The sequence below is a fragment of the Apodemus sylvaticus genome, chromosome 13 (genome assembly GCF_947179515.1).
Source record: "Apodemus sylvaticus chromosome 13, mApoSyl1.1, whole genome shotgun sequence".
In the NCBI taxonomy this organism is placed as follows: domain Eukaryota; kingdom Metazoa; phylum Chordata; class Mammalia; order Rodentia; family Muridae; genus Apodemus; species Apodemus sylvaticus.
In genome coordinates this window covers 44,255,576-44,270,108 of record NC_067484.1, presented here as the reverse complement: position 1 = coordinate 44,270,108, position 14,533 = coordinate 44,255,576, and positions in this window count along the sequence as shown.

Sequence of the window (14,533 nt, the reverse complement as noted above, 5' to 3'; positions counted from 1 at the left end):
TAATGCCATCCCTCCAATACTCCTGAATTATTACTTACTAAAATCTATATTTCATCTTTGTTACCCTGGTCCCAGTCAGGGTGGCCCCCTGGGGCTGCTCTTCCCCGCCCTTACATGACTAACTGTATGCTTTTTCTACTGCAGCTCTCAAGCCCCGCCCTTATTCCTTTCCTGGCATGGTGATTCTCCTCCTTCTTTGGTCCCTTTGCCTGCCAATCCTCAAGTCCCACCTCTGTCTCCCTGCCCAGCCATTGGCCACAAGCAACTTTATTTACCAATCAAAGCCAACTGGGGGCAGGGCCCTCAGCGGCTTAAGTGCAGACTTGTAAATTCCCCTGTAATTTTGGGAACCCAATTAACATAATACAAACAATAAACCAAATCCATAACAAATGCCCACATAATAAATGAGAGAAAATATACAATATTTGTATTTTGAGGCTGGTTATCTCACTCAGAATGATTTTGTTTTCCAGTTTCATCTATTTATCTGAAAATTTTGTAATTTAATTTTTCTTAATAACTGAATAATACTCCATTGTGTAAGTGTGCCAAATTTTTGTTATCTGTTCATCAGTTAATGGACATTTAGACAGTTTTCAATTTCTAGCTATTGTAAATAAAGTAGCAATGAACATGACTGAGCAGCTATCTCTAGAATGTAGACTTCTTTGGGGATATGTCTAACAGTGGCACAGTTGGATCTTGAGTAGATCTAATCCTTGCTTCTAAGGTATCCCCACATTGATTTCCATAGTTTGCACTCCCATCAGCAATGAACAAGTGCTCCCCTTCCCCTGCGTCCTCACCAGCATGTGATATCATTTGTTTTATTGGTTTTGACTATTCTGACTGGGAGAAGAGAAAATCTCTCAGTTTTATTTTGTATTTCCCTGGTGGCTGAGGGTTGAACATTTTCTTTAACTGATTCTCAACCATGACGTTTCCTCATTTGAGAACTTTCTGCTTAGTTCTATGTCCCATTTTCTAACTGGAATATTTGTTTTCTTGATGTTCAATTGTTTTAATTTTTTAAATATTTTAGATAATAACCCTCTATGAGGTGACAAGTGGTAAAGATCTTTTCCCATTATATAGACTGCTGCTTTGCCCAAATGATGGTGTTGTTTGTTATATAGAAGCTTTTCAACTTCATGGAGTCCTGTTTATTAGTCGTTGGTCACAGTGTCTGTGTTTTTGGTGTCCTGTTCAGACCGTTCTTTTCTGTGCTCATGAGTTCAATCCTGTTCCCTGCTTTCTTTTCTATCAGATCCAAGACTTCTGGTCTTATGTTGAGGTCCTTGATACATTTAAAGTTGAGTTTTGTGCAGGGCGATAGACATGGATACACTTTCATTCTTCAATGTTCAGCCATTCAGTTTAACAACAAATGACCTGCATCATTTGTTGAAGATGCTGTCTTTCCCAATGTGTATTTTTTACCTCGTTGTAAAAACTCAGGTGTCTGTAGGTAGGTAGGCTTACATCCAGGTCTTCAGTTCCATCCCATTGGTCAGCATGTCTGTTTTGTGCCAATATCATGATGTTTTATTACTATAGCTTTGTAGTATAGTTCGAAATCTTCAATGGAGATACCGCCAGCATGTCTTTCATTATTCAGGATTGTCTCAGCTATTCGTTGGTTGGTTTGGTGTGTGTGTGTGTGTGTGTGTGTGTGTGTGTATGTGTTTCCATGTAAAGCTGAAAAATATCATGTCAAGATCAGTGATGAATTGTGTTAGAATTTTTATGAGGATTGCATTGAATGTGTAGCTAGCTTAGGTAGGATGATCATTTTCATACTATTAATTTTTAATAATTAAGAATATAGTCCATGAGATCTTTTGATCTTTTAGTGTCTTCTTCAATTTCTTCCTAGGTGACTTAAAGTTTTAAAGAAGTCTTTCACTTGCTTGGTTAGGGTTATCCAAAGATATTTATGTGCAGTAGGGGTGCTATTGTGAAAGGTATTGTTTCCCTCATTTCCCTTTCAGTAGATCATTCATACATTAAAAAAAAGTGCTGTCCCCCCTCCCAACCCCCAGGGTTTACAATGTTTCTTTTTCTTTTTTTTAAATTTAATTTATTTATTTATTTATTTATTTTTTGCTTATTCACTTGACACTGCCCCCTTCCTGGTCACCCTTCCCACCTTACTTCTACTCTTCTGAGGTGATGGGGGACCCCTGCGTATCCTACCACTTTGGCACTTCGAGTCTCTGCAAGGCTAGGCGCTCCCTCTCCCACGGAAGTCAGACAAGGCAGCCCAGCTAGAAGAACATATCCCGCACACAGTCAACAGTTTTCAGGACAGCCCCCATTCCAGCTGTTCAGGATCCACATGAAGACCAAGCTGCACATCTGCTACTTATGACTGGGGCAGCCTAGGTCCAGCCTGCGTGTGCTCTTTGGTTGATAGGAAACTACTGCTTGTTTTCCTTTGATGTGTTAATTTTGTATCATGTTGCTTTGCTGAAAAAGTTTATCAGCTATAGAAACTTCCTGGTAGAGTCTTTGGGGGTCTTTTATGCATAAAATCATACTATGTGCAAATAAAGATATTTTGATTTCTCTCTTTCCTGTTTGTATCTGCTTGGTCTTCGTCAGCTGTCTTACGGCTCTAGCTCAGATATCAAGTACTGTACTGAACAGGTGGGAGAGAGCAGGTGTTCTTGTCTGGTGCTGTCACTCCAGTTCTTATCCCATACTAGGTATGCTAACTTTTCATTCTGGTTTCATGTTCTGCTTCTTTGGATTGCTTGTATTTTCTCCAACCTATGGGGTCTCAAGTATACATGTTTATTTATCCTGCTGTGCTCATTTTATTTCTTTTATAAGGGTTCATGCCTTCTCTCCAGTATAGAAAAATTTCTAACCCTTTGCTATGTCAGCTGTGGAAGAATGAAATATTCTCCTTGTAATTTGAAAAAAATTTTTTGTACAATAATTGGGTTATTTTGGAAAAACCATATTCTTCTAACTTACTAATCCAACAGGGAATATCAAGATCACTGGAGCTGTGGCATTAACTTCTTATGACACAGTGTATAATTTAAGGTGGAGAGTGTAATTGTCAAGTAACCTGATAAGTATAGTTCTACAATACAAACCATCACTAAAGTCAATCATCTGTCCTTGGACATAAAGCCTAGAAATTCTGAATATCAGGCTGAGAGATGGCTTAGCAGCTAAGAGCACTGACTGCTCTTCCAATGGTCCTGAGTTCAATTCCCAGCAAACACATGGTGGCTCACAACCATCTGTAGTGTTGTAGCCTCTGACCTAGTGTGTCTGAAGAGAGCAGCAGTGTACTCACATACATAAAAAAAGAAAATAAATCTTTAAAAAAAGAAGGTCTGAATATCACAGAAAAGTCTTCACTCTTCTCAGGAAGTTGAGTTTAATGAAATTCAGTACATAACTACATTGTTTAAACAAAGGCTAATGGGTGAGTATTGTTACCAGGAAAATCAAGGTTCCTTTTGGTGTTCTAAGTCTTATTAATAAAAGAATCTTTTAAATGACTCAGAAGGAAAGTACAGGGCCATTTTATTAAACTTTGAGGGCAAAACATGGCAGGCTGCAAATCCTGAAAGATGCCATGAAGAGAAAGATGGAAAAGAGTTGAGAAAGCCACACCTTCTGCAATGGAGGTCACAAGCAAAGGTGTGGCACAAGGGGATGGGGAGCTTCAGTGGCTTAGAGAGAGAGAGATCTCAGAGTGTCAGGGAAAGTGTAAAAAGGAGAGCGAAGGGGAATTTTATGCTTTTGTGAGAAGCTGCCTGGGGCAGGGTGTCTGGGAGAAAAGGTATATCAGCTCGTTCAGAATATAATTATTCTTAGTCTGTAACAAGGTGAGTCTGCCTGAGAGGCGGTCTCTTGGCCAGGTGATTGACAGGCCCAGTGGGATTCATTCTTAAGGGAGGAGACAATCGTTATATAATGTTCATCTTTGGAGCATATTACAATGTCAAGTTTCCACCCAGGGACAGAGGTATATACCATCCTTCTGACTAGAAGGACATAGCTTTCCCTTAATGAGCCTTAACAGATCCCTGATATCCTGAGTGGTCTTCAAGGCTACTGTGACACTGTTCCCCTCAAGAGCTGGAATCTGAAATCATTTCAGCCATTTAGGAGATGTGCTGAAATTAGGGAACAGATACCCATTCCTACCAAGAAAATTCAGAAATCCAATTCTGCAGGTGCTGCAGAGGGATTAGTGTCTGGACCAGGGCTTCAGCCTGCTCTCCTGCACAGCTTCGAGGTGGGGGTGTTCATGAGGGAAGGGGAGTGAGAAATCAGAGCTCTCTTCTGGCATTTCTGGCCCCTGAACAAGACAGAATCAAGCATATTTCTAGTTTCCGTCTGGGGACAGGAATGAGGCTCCTGTCCCTACACCGCTTGCTCCGTTCCTGTTTCTATCCATACCATCCCTGTCTCTGAAGAGGTAACCTAACTACTGTGGTGCAGTCTGGCAGCACTCGATGTAGCCTCTTCCCGCTGACTTTGCCGACTTTGTTTCCCTCAGGCTTGGCTTTGGTTTCTCGTTGAAGACAGTAGGATTTATAAGACAGATCTGTTTCTGTTTTTCTTTTTGCCCCCCCCCCCGCCCCGCCCCATTGCTCGTTCCTTCCTATGTGTTCTACTGATGTCCTGAGCCCAGTGTCTGACTGACTACACAAGAGATAGCAAATTGGGAAAGATGAACTCACTGAATGCCCAGCCCAACAGCCACCGGGTCTACCTTTCCTTACCTGCACAGATTAGTGTCATATAATGAGTCTTTTCTCACCAAATGCTGAATGTCACTGTTTTACTGTGATACTTCTACATGTCTATCCCCAGAAAGTGAAGAGAGAAGGAGCACTCTACCTATCAGTAGCTATGACCTTTGCCCTCTGTTTCAAAGAACTAGTTTCATAAATAATAGTAATATCAGAAATTGTCCATTAATTTATAATTTATCTTATCTATATCTAAATTACTAATTATAACAAGTTCATTCCTAAGGAATTGCTAACCTTCAGTGACATAACAATATAATTATTCCCAAGAGTGTCAAACAATCCTGTAAGACAAATAATCCTGTAAGACGTTTAATTCTCTCTCTTCCTCTCTGTCTCCATAGCCTGGGAACAGGGGAACTATGAAATATAATTTTACCCTAAGGTCCAACAAATGACTACATGAAAATAATTTTCTGCCTGCCAAAAAGAAGGAGAAGAAAAAACATGAAGTTTTATTTTAGTACATAGCCCAATACTCGTGTGGGGTGTTTTTTTTGCTTAAGTAGTAAAAGTCCCTAAAGAGGGAAAACCATGCTCTTCCAGAAGAAAAGTTCTAAAAATAAACTCAGTGTGTATTTTAGGGCCCTTTGCTCTGTGTCAGTCAACAATTCAGAATCAGTGTTGAGTTAGGTGATCAAGACAATACTAGACCAGGCTTCTTGTTTAGAGCAGCGTTTTGACTACCTGAATCTCCCACAACTTCCCTTAATACACACAGGAAGATATTGGAAGAGGTGGGAATGCACATCATTATCAAAGGTGGAAGTCGGAGCCAACCACAGGCCAAACAGGAGAATGTGCCTTAGTTTAATCATTCATACCCATCCCCCTCTCTTTTGACACCCGTCCACTCCCACCAATCCACCAATCCTTTTCTTCTTCCTAGTCTGCCTTCTACCTTAATATCTCTCTCTTTCTTCCTCCCTCCCCCCTTCTCTCCCCCTCTCTCCCCCGTGACCCCCACCATGTCCTGTGTGTGTGTTCAAATTAATCACGGTTTCAGACTCTGATTAATTTTCTCTCAATGGTCAACATAGCCCTGATATTCTGAATAGTCTCTAAGACTGTATGTAACACTCTTCCCTCAAGAGTTGAGATGATGAAATAATTTCAGTCATTTAGGAGATGTGCTGAAATTAGGGAACAGACACCCATTCCTACCAAGAAAATCCAGAAATCCAATTCTACAGCTGTTGCAGAGGGATTCAGCCTGCTCTCCTGCACAGCTTCAAGATAGGGGTGTTCATTAGGAAAAGGTGAGTGAGAAATTATTTATAGGAGCTAAGAGTTTTTTTACAACAGCATGAGTGTTTAACCAGTGGCTACACCACTGAAGAAAACATTTCTTCCTTCTCCAGCAACTATTTATTACTTATAGATCCTCAGGGAAAGGTGCAGTTCTCTGAGCTGTTCTCACTCCATGGCAAAATGGTGACAGGCTCAGTCTCTACAGGACTTAAGCAGGTAACCAAATCTGCTACGACTTCATAAGTGGAATTAGCATGGCGAGCCCAGAAGGCAGTGTTTAGCAACATCCCACCCTTTCCTCTAGCTCTCACAGTCTTTGTGCCTCCTCTTCTACAATGTTCCCTGTACCATACTGGAACAAGGGCAGTGTGTGTGTGTGTGTGTGTATGTGTGTGTGTGTGTGTGTGTGTGTGCACGCACGCACGCTCTGTATATATATGTGTATATATGAGTGTATGAGTGATACAGTTCTTTGCCTAATTACAAATCTCTGCAATGCCACCTACTGCCAAAAGAATCTTCTCTGACCAAAGCTGACAGCAATATTCATCTAGAAGCATAAATATTTGGAAGGTAGTTTTATACTATGTCTATTTAGCAAAACAACAGTAGTTGCTCTTCCACTGGGACCTATGACCCCTTCAGCCATGGGCTTTTAGACAACCTTACACACATATCACAACCCTGCCACTATTATATAAGCATGGCCACACCTTCTCTGGCAAGCTAGCCGGGCCCACAGTGGAGTAAGACTATTGGTGACTTTTCTCCCCGAGTCATGTAAATAGCACCTTCTAGAACTACAAAGGCTAGAAAACAGAAAGGAACCTTCGAGCTCAGTTTCAGCTTAACCTACATTCTGTAATCATTCTATGTTCTACAATCAAATCATATGGTGTCTTCAACGTCAGAGTCTGCAATAGCCTGTGGTATCTTGGGGAGGGGGGCTTCAGGATCCCACCCCCACACTAGGATTGGGAAACATTCTTGTGTGAGCCAACAGGGCCCTAAAAACAACCTGCATCGTCATCTAATTGGTCTTCCCTAGATGCAAACCCAAAGCTGCCTTGACTGGAGATATGATATATTCATGCCCCAGTGCGATTGGAAATTACTACCACCGTACCCCCAACATATATTCTTTGTTCCAATGTGGGAAATTGCATCACATGCTTGGTACCCTGGTCAGATCCCCTGAGGGGATTTTCCCGAAAATCCCCTATGTCAGCCCTCCTTTTGAAATAACATTTCTCTGTGGGAATTGTAGGTTCAGACTCATGTCAGCAAATGGTCCCCTAATAGCCCTCCATGGCAAAGTTATGACTTATCCCCAAAGAAAATGCTGCCTTGCGAGTGTGTTTTATGGAGGCTAAGAGTCAAGTCATAAAGCATCCACCCTTACATTTGAGTGCTCGCTTGCTAAAACACTATTCATTTGCAGGGCAGTGTTTGTCTTTTCTTTGCAGGGGCGTATGTTCTTGTATATTCAAATAGGCCATATGTGTCTATTTTAAAATGTCCAAAGCGTTATAATGGACATGTAGATTAGCAGCTGATTATTTTTGGCTGCTAGACTCTCAAATCTGTTAAACAGCTCCTTGCTCTATCTGAAGAACACATATAAATCCAGCTCTTTCAGTAAAGGGTGACAGTTGGTCGAGACTGTAAGGATTAAATTAAAAGATGACCCACAAAGCTGTGCATTTGTTTCTGGCATTTCACACTGTACAATTAATTTTTATGCCTATGCACTAGGCATATCACTTATTAAAGAAAAGTAAATTAAATAGTTTCTGTTCACTTGATACCATAAAATCATTATAGTAAATTAAAACTATTATATGTATATATAGTAATAGTTCTAAAATAACACTGGCTAAAGTGATAAAGAGCCCATACAAAGACGGATGCCTGTTTATCTATCTGTCATGTCTAACGCCTTTGAATTTGCTTTTCTTTTTTCTTTTTTTCTTTTTCTTTTCTTCTTCTTTTTATTTTTTTAATTTTTTTTTTTTTTGGTTTGTTTTCTTAATGTGGTCAGTCTATTAATTGCTTGGTTTTTTTTTTCTTTAACACTAATAAAGAAAATGATCCTGACTTCCACGGATCAAGCGAATGTACAGGCTATGTATTTCCCAAACACAAACGTATCCCACAGGCAGGGAGCCTGAAGCTGGCACGGGGACGGAGTGCTCGCTCTCACCTCTCATTTCATCGTGTTTCTTCCAATGTCTACAGACAGGGCGATTTTCTCATAAATGCCCACTATTGCTACAACACCAAGGTCAATTACAAAAGCGACATGCATAAAGAGTAGACAGGACGGATCTGTAGCTCTGCTTTCGTAGGGAAGGATACAGGCAGTCTGGTCAAGCGGGCGGGAAATCCATCATTATGCTCTTTTCTGTCAGGTGTTGGTAACCGTCTCGTGAACCGAAACTTGGAATGTGGTACAAGTGAAGAGGGTGTTGAAAGCGCGTTTAAAACTTCTTTATGTCTGTGTTAGAAGTAATTAAATGGAACAGAGGAAGAAAAGAGAGGCCGTCACCTCCGCGTCAAACAGGTTTTCTGTGGTCCCTGACACAAAATGGAAACCAGAAAGGAAGCCACTGCGTCGCCCTTAGGATGAAATCAGCTCTGCGGCGGGGGTTCCTTCTGGCCGACAGAAATGGCATGTGAGAGTCTAAGGGCCCCATGTGAGCTGCAGTTAGTTCTGGCCTAAGCACCCGAAAACCACTTACAGAAAAGCACTAGCAAACTAGAAGGCAGTTTCAGGCGACTTGGACTTGATGTTGAGGCCCTGCAACTATTTGTTAACCTCAAGTGCTTCGCAGCATTTTAAATTTATTATCACTTTGAAAAAAAAATAGGGTAAAATATAAAAAAGTAAGAATCTGGCTCCACGGTGGAGCACTTGTCTCCCTTGCATAAGGTCCTGGATTTGAACCAAAATACTCCAAAAATAAATTTAAAAGCATCCAAAAAGGAAAAAAAAAAAAGCCAAAATATGATAAAAACCAGAACAATCACTACTGCATGTTAACAAATATTAACGTCGTTTTTGTATTAGTTTTTCTCTGTGCGTACCTGTTACATACACGTGCGTGATAGGTATATCCACGCATGTGCATCTGGCTGCATTAATTTTTATATGTAAATGCTTTACATATAAAAAAGAGAATGCTTTGTCTCCCGACACATTCTAAGATCACAAAAATTTAAAAATAAATAACAAAACACAGGAGGCAGAGGAAGAAGTTTGGAATGGGTCGCGAAGGTGCTCCTTCGGTGATGGAAGGGAGGGGTTAGCCGTTCAGCGCAAACACTCCCTGGGGATGGGTCCCACCCTGGAAAGGTTGGATCAGTACACATATGCTAACATTTAAAAGACACATTAACACATGGCGACTAGCGAGTCCCAGAAAGCCTGTGCAATCCTGGGGATTTGCACATTTGCGTTAATGACCGGGATAAATGGGTTTATAAATCCTGGCCATCCATTACCGGCTTTCCCCACTTCCTCGGCCATTTTCCCCAAGAACTCTCGTAATAGACTCAGTTCAGTTTAGCAGGGAAGTCCACACCTAACAGGGTTAATAACGGCCGAACCTCTAGAGGCCATTTAACCAAAAAAGACCACAAGAGAAGACTTCAGTTCCAATGCCCAATCTGCCTTGTTAATGTAAAAGAAAATAAGTGTAACAGGACTGGCAAGTCACGAAAACTGTCCGGGCTGTGCACATTTCCACACCCCCGTTCTACTTCATTCCTGTCTATGACAAGAAAATTGCCGGTCTTAATCTGAAATAAAGCAATTATCAAACGGAGATGTGTTGTATTTATAGCCTGGCCTCTGTTATGGGGATAACGTGCTTGCGGCATTGTGAACGTCACTCCAAATTGCTTTCTTAAATGTTCCATGGAACCATCAGAACCCCCGAGAAGCAGATTAGTCTAGCACGTTTTACATGACTGTATTTGTGCAAGTGCCAGGTGAGATGACTTCGTGGGGCTGACATCATTTTTGCCAGCCGCTCTATGAACCGGATTCCCCCAAGACCATAAAGAACAAGAAATATTTCAAGTCCACATTCTGTAAACTTATATATAAGCATCTTTGTAATACCACAGCAAGCTTGCAGTCCTGATTTTCATTACCTTCAAAGGAAAACTTCAGGGTAGTGATTCTCAATCTGTGGGTCATGACCCCTTGGGAGGGGGCCATCAAAAAACCCTTTCACAGGGATTGGATATCATACATCCCGCATAGCTGATATTTCCAATACGATTCATAGCAGTACCAAGATTACAGTTATGAAGTAACAATGATAAAAATCTTATGGTTGGGGTCACCACAACATGAGGAGCTGTATTAAGGGACCTCGGCATTAGAAGGGTTGAGAACCACTGCTGTAGGGTCAAGTTTGCCTGCATGAGCTGCAGTCTTGCATTCTCCTCTTTGGTTTCCTTGCTCCTCGGTTCTCTCCTGATGACGTCAGTTTGTAGCTTTAAATGCCGTCTACCTATCAGAAACGCCACAGGCTGTAATTACATGCTTCCCCGAGTTCCAAGCACACCCCACCAGACTCCATGTAGATATCTAACACTTACTGCTCAAAAAGGCCACCCTCAGAGCAGCATTGGGAACTGGTTAGAAATGCAGAATCTTAAGTTCTGTCTCAGGCCTACCAAATCAGACAAGCTGCCGTGTAACAAGGTCCCCTGATCCAAAAGCGCATTAAAGTTTGAGAAGCCCAGTCTATACCATGATTGGGCACAGAGCGCATCCCACCCCGATGATGTTATTTATTTCAGGCAACTCTTCTGTCTGATTATAAACCCTTCACGGTCAGGCGCCAGGGTTCATTTCACTCTATCCTTCTAATATCTGGCAGAGGTGATGCTAACAGACTAGACATGCGAAGTGTATTGACTACACTATGATGTAAATAAGCAGTTTTACATGGGAGCCTGTTGCATTTAAGGCTGGGAGGGAGGCAGGGGTATCTGACTCACATTACTAGCCATTTGCCATAAGAGGCATCATTGATTATCACCATGACTTTGTAAACTTGCATGTGGCACTTTGTGACTTTTTCCATGAGGGGGTCACATTATGTTCTAGGATCTCAATTAAGTAACATTTTATCAAGAAGCGTCACTAAGTGATGCTAGAACAATTGCATTCCTTTTTTTTCTGGTGTATTCAAAGTTTGAATTTGTCCAAGTAACCAATTAGAGTTGCCAGTCGTTTGTCCTGCTCTAAGATGGACGTCTATACAATAATTGGGGCATGTCTGGGCCTTTACCTTAAAGTATATATTTGCCAACACCAGCCTAGGCTGATGCCCAACCACACTGGGCTGCTGTTTTCAGAACAGATGAGCACTTATGTCTCTCTGTGAGCAATGGCGTTTCCCATTCAATTTTCCAGTTTTGTTCCTATATCTGATACTCATTTAAGAAGATTTCACAGACCCACAGGATTTGTATAAGTAACTGAGCAGTAAAATTACCTCACAGACAGCCTCGGAATGCCCTTCATTTACATCAGGAATCGAGACAGAGCCAGCCATGGAGGTGGGAGCAATTGGGCTTTACGAGTCCAACAACTTCAGAAGGTATATGTCATGTCTCTGCTCCCTACAGCAGAAAATAAATAAATAAGTAAGTAAATAAATAAACAACAAAAAAATCACTTAGTGAATACATACTCTTGTAGAGAGGTAACCAGACCCCAAAAGAATGTCTTTTGAGCAATCATAGCCTTTACATAATTTTTAAAAATGCATATTAGATGCCAATGCTTATTGTACCTACAAAACGTCTCCAGATGAAATATTCTTTCTTATTTTCCAATTTATCTCCTATGACTATTTATAGCAGAGTTTGCTTGATGACCATTTGGGAGCTTATTAAACACCTGTGTTCTGGAGACTCACTCCATACCTAATTAGGATTTCTAAAGGACTCCTAGAGAAGAATCGGTTCAAATCTACTCTCCGGGTTATCTCTAATTGAATTACCTTCTATTTAGTGTTTATTTCAGAAATATTCCTATGAAGAAAATTAGAAAAGCCTCTCTGTTCTTGTTCGTTTATCATGATGGTTTTGAGTACCTTCTGGATCTTGTGCTGATGCTGACAATGAAGCCAGGAAGTCTGGGTCTCCAGGGAGATGATTCATAAATAAAATGCACAGAGCATCTCCTGGTGGAGGCCATGGGGGACCAGATACAAAGCAAAGACATAGTTTATGTGTTTGAAAGGAAGATGAATCCCATGCAGGTAGCTAAGACAAATTCCTTGGGAATTAGCATGAATAGCATTCCGTGTGGAAGGAAGATTCTGCTTTGTTTTTAAGGTCTTGCCAGAGGGCTATAGAAATGGCCCAGCAGTTCAGAATCCTTACTGATCTTGTAGAAGACATGAGTTTAGTTCCAAACACCCAAAACAAATAGCTCATAACTACTTGAAACTCAGCTCCAGGGGCTCTAATGGCCTCTTCTGGCCTCTACAGACACCCTACACATGTGGCATATACGTGTGCATGCTCACACCACCCACCCACCCACACACACACACACACACAAATAAAAATAAAAATGGGTCTGGAGAGATGGTGTGGTGGTTTAGAGAACTGACGGCTCTTTCAGAGGACTTAGGTTCAATTCTCAGCACCAATATATAGAGATTTACAACCATTTATAACTCCAGTTCCAGGGAATCTAATCCTCTTTTCTGAACCCTGAAGGCACCAGGCGTGAACAATGGTGCACAAACATAAAACTCATACACATAAAATAAAGTAAATCTAAACAAAAAAAAATTAATAGCAATAATAACTGTTTAAATGCCAGAAATAGTTGAGCTAACAAGGTGACTCAGAAGACTATAGGATCTTACTATATCAGCTTGGTAACCTGAGTTTAATCCTGGAGCCTAAGGTGGAGTGGGGCAATCCCGTTTGTTGGGACTGTCCCCTGACCTCCACGTGCCCAACGTGGCCTAAAAGTACTCCTCCCAGCTAAAAACACAATAATAATAAATAAAACAGAAAGTGTGAAAAAAAAGATAGAACTAGAATAAGCTGGACGCTTGCACAGCATCCTTTGAAGTCTGGTGCTGAATTTACTGAACAAATGAAAGAATAAGAATGCCCACGATTAGTTAACAAAAGCGAGCCATTGTGATGTTTCCAGCAGAGCCGTAAGTGAACCAGGCGGCCAAGGCTTCAGAGTGGTCTGTTCAATGGTTCGCAGGAGGGTTTCTGGCTCTTCCCTCCCTCCCTGCTCCATCACTCTCTGACTCCTCCCTCCTGCTCTGACTCCTCCTTCTCTGCTCCATCACTCTCTGACTCCTCCCTCCTGTTCTGACTCCTCCCTCCTGCTCTGACTCCTCCCTCCTGCTCTGACTCCTCCCTCCTGCTCTGACTCCTCCCTCCTGCTCTGACTCCTCCTTCCCTGCTCCATCACTCTCTGACTCCTCCCTCCTGCTTTGACTCCTCCCTCCTGCTCTAACTCCTCCCTCCCTGCTCCACCACTGATGCCTTAGTGGGTCATTGTGGAATGAAGTGTTCCACCTTTCCCCTGAGGTCCTTTTGCCACCATCAGTACTATGCTAAGGGATCTCTGTCACCAGGCCTTCTGTTTTCCTTGTTTGCTTCTTGCTATCTTTGTTTTCTTCCAAAAACAAACTATTTGATGTGAATGTTATTTTTTCCAAGCAAAGACTAAATACCTAACATTTGGTTTCTACCACGGGAATTTACCTTACTAAATACAGTTTAAGGCAATATTGTTTTTAGGCCCAAATTTAATTTTCCTGGAAAGACTTGAAGTCTGTTCTTGAGGTTGGAGCCTTCTTGACAAAAATAAGTACATAAATAATAAAATAAATAAATCTAAAACTAGTTTCTCTGCTATGTAATTCCCATATAAAGAACCCCAACTGAGGGGGCTTGGAGAGATGGCTCAGCAGCTAAGAGCAGTGACTGCTCTTCCAGAGGTTCTGAGTTCAATTTCCTGGAACCACATGGTAGTTCATAACTATCTCTAATGGGATCCAGTGGCCTCCTCTGGTGTGTCTGAAGACAGCAATGGTGTATTCCTATATATAAAACAAATCTTAAAAAAAAAAACAATTGAATGGGTGTCACAAGCTGCCTGTAATCCCAGCACTTGGGAGGCAGAGACGGGGAATACCTGGGGCAAGCTAGCTAGCTAGCTAGACTATCCAAATATGCAAAAGTGAGAGTCCTTACTCTGTGTGAGAGTGGTCTAAGAAGACACCCATTTTCCTGCACGCGCACACACATGTGAACATGCACACACAAGACCAACATATACATACATGTGCAAAAAAAAAAAAGAGAGAACACCCCAACTGAACCAAAACTGTACACGAACAATATTTGGGTCCCATCATAGTCGCCTGGTTTTCTAGATGACTGCATTCTAGGTGCTGTGAATATGGAGGAGAAAAGATGACAGCCCA